This window comes from Chroicocephalus ridibundus, chromosome 6 (assembly GCF_963924245.1).
Source record: "Chroicocephalus ridibundus chromosome 6, bChrRid1.1, whole genome shotgun sequence".
Taxonomy (NCBI): Eukaryota; Metazoa; Chordata; class Aves; order Charadriiformes; family Laridae; genus Chroicocephalus; species Chroicocephalus ridibundus.
In genome coordinates this window covers 44,733,057-44,745,869 of record NC_086289.1, presented here as the reverse complement: position 1 = coordinate 44,745,869, position 12,813 = coordinate 44,733,057, and positions in this window count along the sequence as shown.

Sequence of the window (12,813 nt, the reverse complement as noted above, 5' to 3'; positions counted from 1 at the left end):
CACATGTAAAAAGAATTTGTGTTTTACGCTCAAGTGGTAAAAACCCAGAAAGAGCAAGTGCATGTGCATGTAAATGCTCCAGGAGATGCAACTGTTCACATGAAACACTTCCTTGTACCAGGATGTGGGGGTGTCCTGCAGTCAGCAGCTGGGGGGCAGAACCCACTGTTTGCTTGCTGTTTCCAGGAGAGCACTTTTCTACGGAGGAGTTCCCAGTCCCAGCACTAGAGTGGTGGCACAACTTAATTCGGGAATCCTTTCACTGCTTCGCTGCAAGAGTGGGAGAGCAAAACTCCCTATATATTTTCAGATGCATAAATAGTTTAGCCTATAGTATTATAAATATGTACCTGCACATAAACTGGCAGAACCGACTGAAAGCCATGGAAGAACTTTATAACGAAATGAGGAATGGAGCCCTATGGTGGGGAACCCAGCTTGGGGTCCCAGTAAACAAGACTTGCTCTGCTTCTTTGACCCAAGCTGTGTCTCTGCTACATTCAGAGAGAGCATACATGCTTATTTGTGCATGCAACTGCAAGATAAACCTGTATTTCGAGAGTTTATGTAGTATATCTGGGCAAGGTACTCATTAAAGGCAAGTCTTGCACCTCTGCTTTTAGCCATTTTATCTCTCCACCCATTTCACATTGGTACGCAGAGCCTGCACTGCTTTTTCGTAACATTTCCCTCAGTGTTTTAAGAAGAATTCCTATTTCTGATTGGGACTAGGAAGCAATGCAACCATCTGCTGCAATCTTATTTGCAGAAGATACCAGACACCCGTTTCAAAACTGGACTGGCTTTATTATCCCGGTGAAATACACTATTTCAGCATCCTTGTATCAGAATGGAAAAACAAAGCTTCCACCCATCTCCATGCAGGTGGCTGTTCCTGCCTCTGGACCCAACATGTCCTGGGATCTACCTCCCTTCCCATACAGGCTGGCAAAAATGTTTATCCCAGCACCCTGGGGCTTTAGCCATGTTGTTTTCTACCACTGTCAAGAAAATATCAGCAGACATTGATAAGTTTTGATGTTTCACTCACATCAGTCCAGAGCTGCCTACACAATCTGGCATTAGTTTTCATTTCTCCAGCCCAAAAAAGAAACTAATCTTACCAGTCCTGAAAGACTTCAGTACAAACGTGAATGAGTAAGCCACACATGCACTCAAAGGTATAGAAATCCCTTTAATTTTTCTGTAACATCACGCAGCTATTTTTATTTTAGAGGAATACACAAGAGTTAGTCATCGTGACCTTTGCAGGCTACGTTAGAATTAGAGGCAAAAAATTCCAAAAAAGCAGACACTTGTATAGCATTTTGTACATTACTCTGTGTTCCCTGTCAATTCTTCTCTTTTTTTGACTTGACTTTTGATCATTGTCGAGGTTCGCAATGAAGCTGCCTCGGTTGGTCTTTCTACCATGAAACAGAAGAAATTTTACACGAGGCAGTTCAGCAACTCACATTCAAGACAAGAGCATTATCCTTTAGGTACCTATGGGTTTCACCTGCTGTTCTGATTCATCATTTCCCTTACCTGCCAGAGTGCACTGAAACTTCCACTGCAATTCTTTGCCTGGTGTTCAGTGAAGGTCTCACAGGGGACATCTGTAGACCAAGGGTATCAATGGAGCAGGACCAATCCTTCCTTCAAATGATTTGAGGGATTTCTCATGCCTTCTCCTTTCCCCTACTAAATAACCAATTCAGAACAAAAAAATACATTCAGTAAGATGACTCAAAACTAAGAGTTCTCAACCATTTCAAGTCAGTAGCCTTTCAAATTCCAGGGCAGCTATACACATACAGCTGAAAGCAATCAGTACAAATCCAGATTATTCTATGAAGAGTCTGTTTGATGACTTCTTTTCAAACTGCTGGGTGAACTGTAATACAAACAAAATCAGACCAGTACTTCTATGATTTAAGAGCATTCAACATTAGAAATTAGAATCCAGTCTCCTGTCTCATTTACATGCCTCTGGACTGCTATCAAACCTGGGGTGCAGCATCTCATCTTTCTAGCATAATATTTACAATATTCTCCTATTCCTCTCAAGCACTGCTGAAGTTCCTTGATTTTCAATTCAGTTCAAAGCAGGGACAGTACTTTTTCTTTCTCTCTCTTAATATCTGTTTATATTTTAGGGAAATCCAGGTGAAATGGCCTGTAATTAGCTTCCAGGGGGCAGTTCTATAGATTTTACTATAGGTAAATCACTACTTCTCTCAATATTTTAAATTATGCTGAAAAAAAAAAAAAAGTCTCACCAGAGGAAGAAGTCCAAATATTCTCCCATGAAAATTGGGCTAGCACACTGGAAGCACAAAAGTTTCCATAGCCAAAAACATTCACATCTGGATGCTTTTAACATTGTCAGCATGGCCAGACACCCACTTCTATCTGGGTGTTGTGCAATTCCAGCATGAAACTCAAACTCACACCATGAATCCAGAAGAAGCAGCCTAACACTCTGCCATCACACCCTTTCTTGTAAATCTTTGGTCCTAGAGAACTTCTTCCAGCTCTAGGGTTTGGAATAACTTGTTTTCAGACCAAAGCGGTCTTCTCCAAACCAAGTCCTGTACCCTGGCTGAGTTAGCTGGAGTTAAATCAGCATAAAACTAAAATAGCACAATGGAAAGTCAGGCCTACTGTTAAATCATGCTTCTATTTTTACGTGGCAAAGCACTTAAACATGTGCTTGAGATCCACAGAACTTAAGCATATGCTTAAAGTTAGTCCTATGTTTACACACATTGTTAAGTCAGGGCTTATAAATCAACTGATTTTGTGAATCTGGCTGAAATTTTGTGATTTTTTTTTTTTTTTTTTTAAGAAAAAACACAATGCCTATCTCCATATATGAAAAGCTATCCATAGGCTCAGGATGCAGAAACTCCACATAAGCAGGAAAAGCTGAGTACTTGCAGTTGGGCCAAAAGCGCACACAAACCTAGAGAAAGGAAAAGGAACATTTCAAAGAGAACCGTGAGATGGCACAAAACAGGAAACAAAATTTGGAGTTAAGCAGGTTCAACCTTAGTAGAAAAGGGATACAAGAATGGTGGCACAGGTAAAGTCAAGCTTTATCTAGCTCAGCAGTTTACCCACAACACCGTCCAAAAGCAGATACTTAAGAGGCACGAGATGCAGGCCACGCACAGAAGGGTCACAGTCTTCCAGTTTCTGGCCATCAGCAATTTAAGGACTTGAGGCAATCTCCAAGCCCACACAAGCCATTGTGTTTAGTAGCCTCTGATGAATGGATCCTACAGGGTTTTGGCTCATCCTATCTTAAATTTATTTCATTTTGCCATTTCCAGTATTCATTGTCACTTCCACAATATAATAACAAAAAAGTACTCCTTTTATTCTGTGCTACTATCCTTTTAGTTTCTTTCGCACCTCTACTTCTTGTGTTACGAGGAGGAGGGAATAATCAGCTCCCATTCACCTCTCCCACATCACTCATGATTTTATGAGCCTCTGTCAAATGCTTCAGTTTTCAAGGCTGAGGAGCACTACTTTATTTAGACGTCTCTCTAAAAAGAGAGACATTTCACACCTCTAGCTGTTCTTACTGCTCTTTTTCTATGCCTTTTCTACTAAAAATACATCTGTTTTGAAATTGAGCGAGCAGTCGTGCACGCAGCAGTCAAGATGCAGAAACACTACAGGAAGATCAACATCTCTGTCTCTCTCCTTTATATACTGCAGTGGCATAAGCTGTTCGTTTTGTTCTCAATTATACCAAATAACTCCAAAAATTTCTCTTTGCCATTAATAGGACTTCTCGTACTGATGTGATATTTCTGGAAAATCAGCAACAATGACCTTATTAATCATTTTCCTGAATATAGAAACCATAGAAAACATAGCTACCTAGAGGAATGGGCAAGATCATTTTCCCCTGTATATTTATGTATATTGACATCAACTTTTGTCTGTCACTGTACTGCCCAGTCTCTCAAGATCCTTCTGCAACAGACCAAAAAAGCTTTAGTTATCACTGTCATGGTGATTTTTTGGCGTGACTGAATTCCCTCCCGTCTCTATTGATTCTTTTTTCCAGGTAAGGCTGTTGAAGAACACAGGTCCCCCTACCCCAGAAACTCTACAAGGACTGCCCCCCAAAAGGATCACTATAAGAAACACGAAAGTTTTCTGTTGTGAAAATTGGCTAATTATAGCTATCCTTTTCTTTTTTCATACCTTGGTGAGACCTTTTTGAAATCTATTCAAAACCCCAAGTACGCTATATTAAGTGTCACATGTTTCTCCAGATGCTTATTCATTTCTTCGAAGAACTCCAGGGTTTGCAATGCATGCCTTTAATTTACAAAGGCCACGTTAACACACCCACAATATATCCTATTTATGTAGGCTGCCACTAAATCTGTTATAATTTCCTCTAAATTTTTTCCTCCTACGGAAGCCAGACTTGAGTAGTCAGTATTTTTTTTAATCCCTGCTGGAACCCTTTTTAAGATTGGTGTCACATTATTTACCTCCTCTGGGATCAAGGCTGACTGAACCCAAAAGTTTCATACCAAAGTAATTCAGAACATTTGAGTGAATATAATTTGTCCTGCTGATTTGTCATTGTTCATTTCACTGATCTGTTTTAAAAGCTTTTCTGTTAACAATTCAACTAGAGGCCATTCCTTGGGCTCCACCCTTGGAGGACTTCCTATATGCTATGCAGCCAGTGTCTTCTGCTTACAGTGGCCTTACTGACCTCAATTGCTCCTTTCACACCTTGGTCATTTGCTGAACCCACCATTTGCAGGCAGACTGCCAGCTCCTGTTACATTTGGAAGAGCTTTTGTTATTAGTTTTTATGTCTTTTGTGAGTCACTCTAAAATATTTTAGTTTGTTATGTTAGTTGTTATAGTTTTACATTTAACGTGTAAGAAATTATATTCCTCGACATTTTCTTTGTTTAGGCATCATTTCCACTTTTTAAAGGACACTTTTCATTTCTAATTGTCCCCCTTACTCCACTGTTAAACTGTACTAACTTTTTTTTGGGTTAGGTTTATTTTGGCAGCTTATGAGATATGTTTTCTCCAATTTACAGGGATGTCTACTTACACTCTTAGCTCATTTACCTGCTCCTTTAATGTTATTTAAACTGCTTTTTGAAGAAAGATATTGTCATGGTCTTTGGGGTTTTCTTAACATTACTATTCCTACAAAAGTACTGAATTTGACCATGCAGTGGTCACTACTGCCAAGCAACTCTTCATCACAACACCTATAGTTTAAACAAGGTCTTAGTTAAGAGTGTCCTTTTCCTTTTATTGGTCTGTTCAAAAATATTGACTAAAATTTGCTGTTTATATCCTAACTAGGACAAATCTTCTCCAGTCTCTTTTCCTGTATACTATTTTTCCATTGCGTCTCGCCTTTCTTAGTATTTCATGGATATTGTTACTGCCATGGTCAGCTGTTTAAAAGGGTAAGCTTATTATAATGCTTTTCTTGATTTGGCATGGCAACTTTCAATCCATAGAGAGAGGGTGGTAAATGATGATACAGATAACTGATTTATCTTATTGGACTCTAATTTCCAACAGACTGTGAGTCACTCCTCCAAAGGCAAAGTCTATTCTTGTCATTTCTGCATAATAAGTATCCTGATAGTACAGCTTTGTACTCATTAACTTCATTCACTGGGTCAGTCACTAACATTCATTCCCAAGATTTCTGAGAGGCTGGTACATTAAAATTCACCCATCCTCACTTTTTATACATTTAATACTTATAGAAAAGCATGGATACTTTTGGTCTTGGTCTAGCTGCCTATCTGCGTGTGCCTTGTTTAACTGTGGATTTGCTTACACTGCTCTATTTTATTTACAACCTGAACTTTACTGGTGGCTGTCCTATCCTGCTATGAGAGCACAGAGATTTTCATGCTGGGGAACTTATCAAGATCCTTGTCATTGAGGACCTGTTCTTCTCCAGATCCTCATCTCAAATAATTTTAAGGAGTTCCCTAATATTTGTTTTCATTCACAGTGCCACTAGCCTCATTGCCCCCATTTTGGAAGAGACCATCCCTCAAATCCATTCTTAGTGTCTCTCCTGTTTCTATGAAGTCTGAATAATGCCTTCTTCCCACAACACTTCCTCAGACACATATTGTATCTCTGCTTCTCTAGGACAAGCATTTCTTGAATGCTGTAATGGAGTTCCTGGTCTTTACTACCCTCTTCTATCAAAATGTTATGTTTCGTCTCCTGGAGCTCTCCCTTATATTTTCTTGGTGCTCATACGACCATGACCAGACATGATGCACAAGGAAGGTCACCAGCTCCTTTCCAGTATCCTCTCAAAGGCTGCCCAGACACCACAAGATACAAAGCCTCCAGAGCTCAAGCAAACCACAACATGCTTCTTCCTGGCCTCATAATCCTGGTTATCAGTGGCAGGCAGCACCACAGCCTGCCTCTTCCTATCCAGTGGGACTGTTGTCCTTTTGCCATGTGTCTCGCTTAAGTGGACACACAAAGTCACCTCTCAGCAAGAGAGAGGCATCACGTGGACGGTATCTTTTGCACATGTGTCGACTCATTCAGTCTGAAACACAATTTTATGATTTGCCTTATTGTCTCCTAATTCAAACAGCAACAGCAAATCAAGCCAATTCTCACAATCAAATCCCTTCTATATGTTCATTGTATATTCAGCACCCAGAAAACCAAAAGCTTCTTTTACTACACATATAAAACCAGCACAAAAACAGGTGAACATGTGTTTTCCAGAGAGAAAATCCAGTGCTTATACTTCCTATCACCACAGTCCTCACTCTCCTGTGCTTAGGAAATTTTTTTCTATTTAGAAGCCGATCTTTCGGGTAACGCAATTGTGGTTTTCACATTTATTTAATTTTCTAAAGACTGACCCTGGAATAGATTTGGAGAGACCACATGTATAGAAGAAATCAGTGAGTTTGGCACAGAGACAGAAGGTACCTTCACCCTTTGGACAATTAAATGTGAAATGTAAAACCTGGCAAGCCTTGCCTTTAATCCTCTTTGCACCCCTTAGCCCCCTGCCAAAGATAAGAAATCCTTCTCCCCTTAAAAAGAATAGAAGATTTCAGAACACAACATCAACTCCTCCCTTCAGCCCTCAATACTGACAGTTTTATCTCTATACACAAAGCTTCTCCCCCTTTCTCCAGCTTGGCAACAAAACCCAAGCTCAATGAATATTTTATATGCGTGTGGTTAATGGAGCATTCTGGCTCCAGTCCATTAGGAACCTTACACAACGATGTATTAACTGCTTCTCAACGTAACATTCGGGGTCTGTCCAAAAAGGATGTGCGTTTGCCAGTTGAGCCAACACACTATTATTGTCTTGTCAGCCTAGTTCCTGTCTTTGGTTCAAGAGCAGGGTCCCCTGCCACAGCAGCTTGCCACCATTGTGCTCCCAGCAGCAACCCGAGAAGATTAGCCCAGCTCCAAGCTCTATTTTTCCATCTATATTTTCAGGTCTGTGTCTCATGTTGGGTGGGGAATGCCTGCAGTCTTTCTCTTTCAAAGATATACACAGGGATAAGCAATCACATCACAGATTAACACAAGGTTAAATATATAGCAGTTAAGATGAGATCTTTAATTCTGATGGAAATCAGGCCTACATATTCTTTCATCAGCTCTGAAATTTTGGCCTTGAAATCCACCTGATTGATTAAAAAATTGATAGCAGAATGACAACATTTGACAAAGTACTTATCACCTTCCCACTTTAAAAACCTTCCCTGTTCCTCAGGGCCACCACAGGCAAAACACCAACTCCATCAAAATCAGTACGAAGTCATCAGAACAGCCAGATGGGCACAGATCACTTCCCTTACAACAAGGGACATTATAATTCTACCCTACAATACACATAGACAACATCCACGGTAAATGGTAAAAAGAAGATAGCTGCTGGATGTGTCAGATGAAGAGCCCTGTGAGACTTAGGGGTCTAGATCTGAATGCTCACCTACGCCTCCCCAAAAGTTTGTGGAGAGCACAGGAGCTTCCAAAGCATGAATCATCCCAACCTAAGGCAGATGTCTAGAATGGGTAAGATGAATGGCATGGGCTGTTTATCACTCCTCACCAACCAAAGAGAGCCTAGATGACAATCTTAGACTTTATGTCTAAGTTTTAGATAACTAAAATCAGGTGAGATGATTCCCAGCCCCGAGGTCTGCAGACTCATTTCCAGACGAGCCGCAGACCCTGACAGACTTAGGGCAGAAAACAACAAGATAAAGAAAAGTGCTGATGTGGAAGGACTGATCTCACTCCTTCCCTGCCCAAAAGCAGAAAGAGCTTACGTTTCAGAAGGCAAAGCCCATCATTTGCTCTCACGTCATTGCTGAAGCACAGTGGAAGAAAGGGAACACCGTTGTTTCACTTCATAGGACCTCACGGTGCTTTACATCATCTACATGATGTAGTCACCATCCATGAGGTGTTTCGGTATTATAGGCCCAGAGGAGCCAGGGAGAGACTGTTGTCCCCAAAATAGATGAGGGAAAGGCTTTTGATAGGTAGGGATCACCCCTGGACAAGCAGGGCCTCCTCACCCAATAGTCCCTGTAGACCCACGACTTACCCAAAGTGGCAGCAGCGGCAGGGTCTGAAGCAGAAGGATGTGGGGAGGGGGCTCAAAGACACATGATTAAGGGAAGCGCTATGCAAACTTTGAAGGAGTTTCCTATTGCAAGGATTTGGGAGAGAAAGCAATAGGCTCCCCAAGAGCACTGACAGGATCACCATATTTCATAGCACGCTTGAGAAACAACAGGCACTGCACAAAGATAATCAACAGCCATAAATCTGACTGACCAGAAGCTCAGCCACTGTAAATACAGCTCTGAAGTCAGACTGTTTCTCTCTCCTAGAGGCACATGCAGCAAATCAGTCATTCCACCAGTAGATAATCCAGTTACCAGCCCTCTTTTTTCTCCTTCCCAGATCCCTCAGCTCCCCTCAACATTTTTTTTTTCCCTCTTCAGAGCCATCATCAATGGAAAGTTTTGAGAATTAGCTGAAAACAACTAAAGCGCCTAATTGACTGAAGAAGGGAAATGGCAACTTCCATCATCTCAAAAAGCTGCACCTTTCTCCTACTCATCTCAAAGCTGAATAAAGGAATTAAAAACATAGCCTGGGGCAGCCAGCAGAGATTTACAAGAAGCAGACATTAGTTCTCACTCTAAAGGCTGGGCGTGTAGGTGTGAGCTAGAAGGAGCGAACACAGAGAAAGGGAGCAGAAACATACAGAGTCTTTGCATTTAAAAAGGAGGAAGGAGAAGAAAAAAAAATTATAAAAAAAAAAAAAATCAACAACCTCTAAACCCTTCCTAATAAAACAAAGATCATCCTGGCAACATGAAATGCTACCCTACTTTGTTTATTTATCGACACAAAGAAAGAAGCAAGTTGGCACCTCGGAGGGTATTAAATGCTGGTTTTTTGCTGACTGAATGACCTCAGCTGAAATATTTTCCATGACAAGAGCCCAGAAGACGCTGGCACAGTGTCAGACAATAAGATTTTCAGAGTGTATTTACATTCTATCCATGGCCCCGGGCTGTTCCAAACCCATAGGCAGGTGCTGCCTTTATCTGTTCTTTGCTCACCTGGCTCCCTAGCAAAACGTTCTGAGGCCTGCGGCTCAGCTGCCTTAACTGTTTGCTGCCTGGTGCTTAGAAAGCTTCAGAGACATCTGGGATCCTGGCAAATGGAGATGGTGACTCCGGTTGACCCTCAAAGCTTTGTGGCGTGTAAGGAGTTTCTCCAACAAGCAGAGGGAAAATGGTGGTGATGCAATGATAAAAGACAACTAAAAAACAGATGAATTCATGCTGAGAAAAGAGATACTTTTAAAAAGAGGAAAGGACAAAGTGGTTCTTTCAGGGATGTGCTGCATTCTCCATCACTTGGGATCTTTAATCTGGGTTTGGACAGCTTTCTAAGAAGAAACACTCTAGATCCTGCAGAAGATCGGAGGAGAAGGTCATAATTACAACTTCTAGCCTTGAAACATGTGCAGGACGATATGCCACTGTCAATCAGGGGATGCTCACCAACCTGCATCCCTACAGTAGTGGACAAAAGGGAGGGAGTCAGGCTAAGCCAAAGAACCACAGGGTTGTGTCTTCCAGCTCCGTGGCACAAATTCCCTACGTCCCAGGCTTCCAGCTACATATTCTCCCATAGACCAGCTCCTGACCTGGTCTTCAGAAAAACCATCTGTTCCATCCCTGAGGTGGAAACAGCCTCCTCTTTGCTCAGTTTAATTTGGCTTCTAGTGCACAACTCTTCTCTCTTGAGTAATAAGCCTCCAGGAGATGCTGCGAGAGGATACGCCCTTAATACCGCGCAACCAGGAAGAATGATAATTGCACTTTTAACAGCACTATGTACAAGGCAGCCACCAAAGCAGAGGAAGCATGAACTAAAGCAGGATAAAAAGGAGGGGCTTTACCCATCTACCTAATAAGGTATTATTCATGCTTTTGGAAAGCTTCCTTGCGGAGAGATAAAGAGAAACATAATGGGTAGTCAGAAGCAACTGCGTCTGGAAAAGGAAAGGCGTGCCTGCCATCTCACTGCTCCCTTGTCATGCTGGACTCAGCTTCTACCTTCCCAGCCTTCAGCTCCCCGTCCTTTCCTATCTTCTTGCCCTGCGTCCTTGTTTAACCCATTTCATACCCAAGTCAGCTCTCCCCTACCCATGTGCGTGGCCCAGGTCTGGCCCGCTCACACACGCCTTCACGCCAGTTCTCTCCAGTGCCATTACCTTCACCCAATCAAGGAAAATGTCTTTTTTCCTTTCATTTTCCCTTCCTTTCATTCTTATCTTTCCTGCAAAGTTCTTCAACGCAGATTCACTCCAGCCCTACTGTGCGCAAAGCATTTTCCCCTTCCACGTCCCTCCTCCAGCCCACACCTATCGGCTCACTGATGCCACCCCACATCAGATGGGATGCAGACATCCGCTAACTGTGCTTGTGACTGTATTTATGTATTTCTTTGGCCTCACTTTTCACCCAGGAAACAAAAATGTGACCATACCCTCTAACAAATTTATCATAAGCTTTCATTCATAAACCAAAACCAATGGTGAGTTCTAAACATCTTCCCAAAAGTAAATTAACCACTGACAACTTGCTTAATCTGTCCCTGTCCTTTTCAATCCTGTACAATTGGTTATTATAATTTATAAGTACCTTGCAGCCTTTGCTATTTCTGAAGCTATTTCTATGTGTGCTTGATGCTGGAGCTGTGTAGGACTTGCCATGCTGGGAAGTGCACCTCCGGGAAACCTTTCCTACCAGGCAAAAAAACCCAACCAAACAAAAAAGTCTCTTTATCCACCCAGATCATATTTCGTAAGGCTTTTAGGTGCATGGCAGACGGACCCCTAGTGGGAATTTCAAAGGATCCTGATGAAGTTAGACAATCCAGTCTCATCAAAGTCACAGCAATTTGGGTATCCAACAAGCAGGTCCTGTGAAAGCTCTGTATGCATCTTCAGGAGCTAATATGCCTTTGGAAATTGAAACTTGAGCTTTTTGATGCCTATCCCTGGATAAGATCAGATGCACACATGCACTAGCTAAGACCACCACACAAGTAGATGTACAGAGAACGCCTTTTCAAAGCTGTCCCTTCCCTGTCTCTGTCCCTTCCCTACTCCCAACCTAGCATCATTACAGACTGGTTAAAAAAAAAAAACCAAAACCAAACAACAAAAAAACCCCCAACAACTCAATCAATCGGTCTGTAGTCCTCCTGGGATGAAATAAATAGGCTACGAAGAGCTCCTCTCAGCTGGAACAGTGAGGGTAAAAATGGAAGAAAACATGAGACTAACCAGGTACTGCTCATGGTATCTGCCACCTCCCACTCCCAGCAGGAACTCTGAGTAACGCCCGCACACAATGCTGCTGCTACTGTCCAACCCAAGGACATCTTTTAAACAATGCCTCACTGATAATCCTGTAAGGATTTTCAACTCTGTCCTGTATAGCATTTTAATTACTCACAGTTTCAGGAGCTCAATCATTTACGGAAGGTATTTTCATCCCACTAATTGTAGGTTTCCCAGAGGACTCAGAACAATATTTCATGTCCTCAGTGCTAACTAAATGCTTTAGGAAAGCATCCAGGCTTCCAGAAGTTAATTCTTTTGTATGCATATGGTTCTGGGGAGGAAGAGGGCAAATCAGGGAAAGGAAGATTTTTAGGCCTTAAACAAAAAAAGAAATTCTGGCTGCCAACTGTCAGCAAAAAAAAAAAAATTCAAAAAGACTATTTCAGACAATGTTATAACAACCTCATCTAAGTCAACAGCAGGTCTGGAACCTGCTATTTCTAATGTTAATAGCATGCAGCTATACCCCTGCACTCAGAAAAGTAATTTCGTTAGTTAGTAGCTAAAGGTTATATCTAGATCACAAATGGCATTCACCCTCGGGAGCGATTCCCAGCCTCTCAGGACAGGTAGTACGGAACATCTCAGGTGACACCGCCCAGGGCTAGCTTGGCTCTAGAGCAGACTGGCCATGCCCATAATGCGTGGCACTCGGCCTTGTGGCCATAAGACATAATAGTTGCTTGTGTGTGTGTGCTTGAAGTCAACATGCCTAAAATAATTTGTGAGTTGTGCTGCAGCCCACGAAGGCAATGTTCTGACAGCCTGATGCTGCGTTGCATGCCCTGCAGAAGAGGGTGGTGATGGCAGGATACGGCCAAGAGCACAAGGTCTGAGATGGC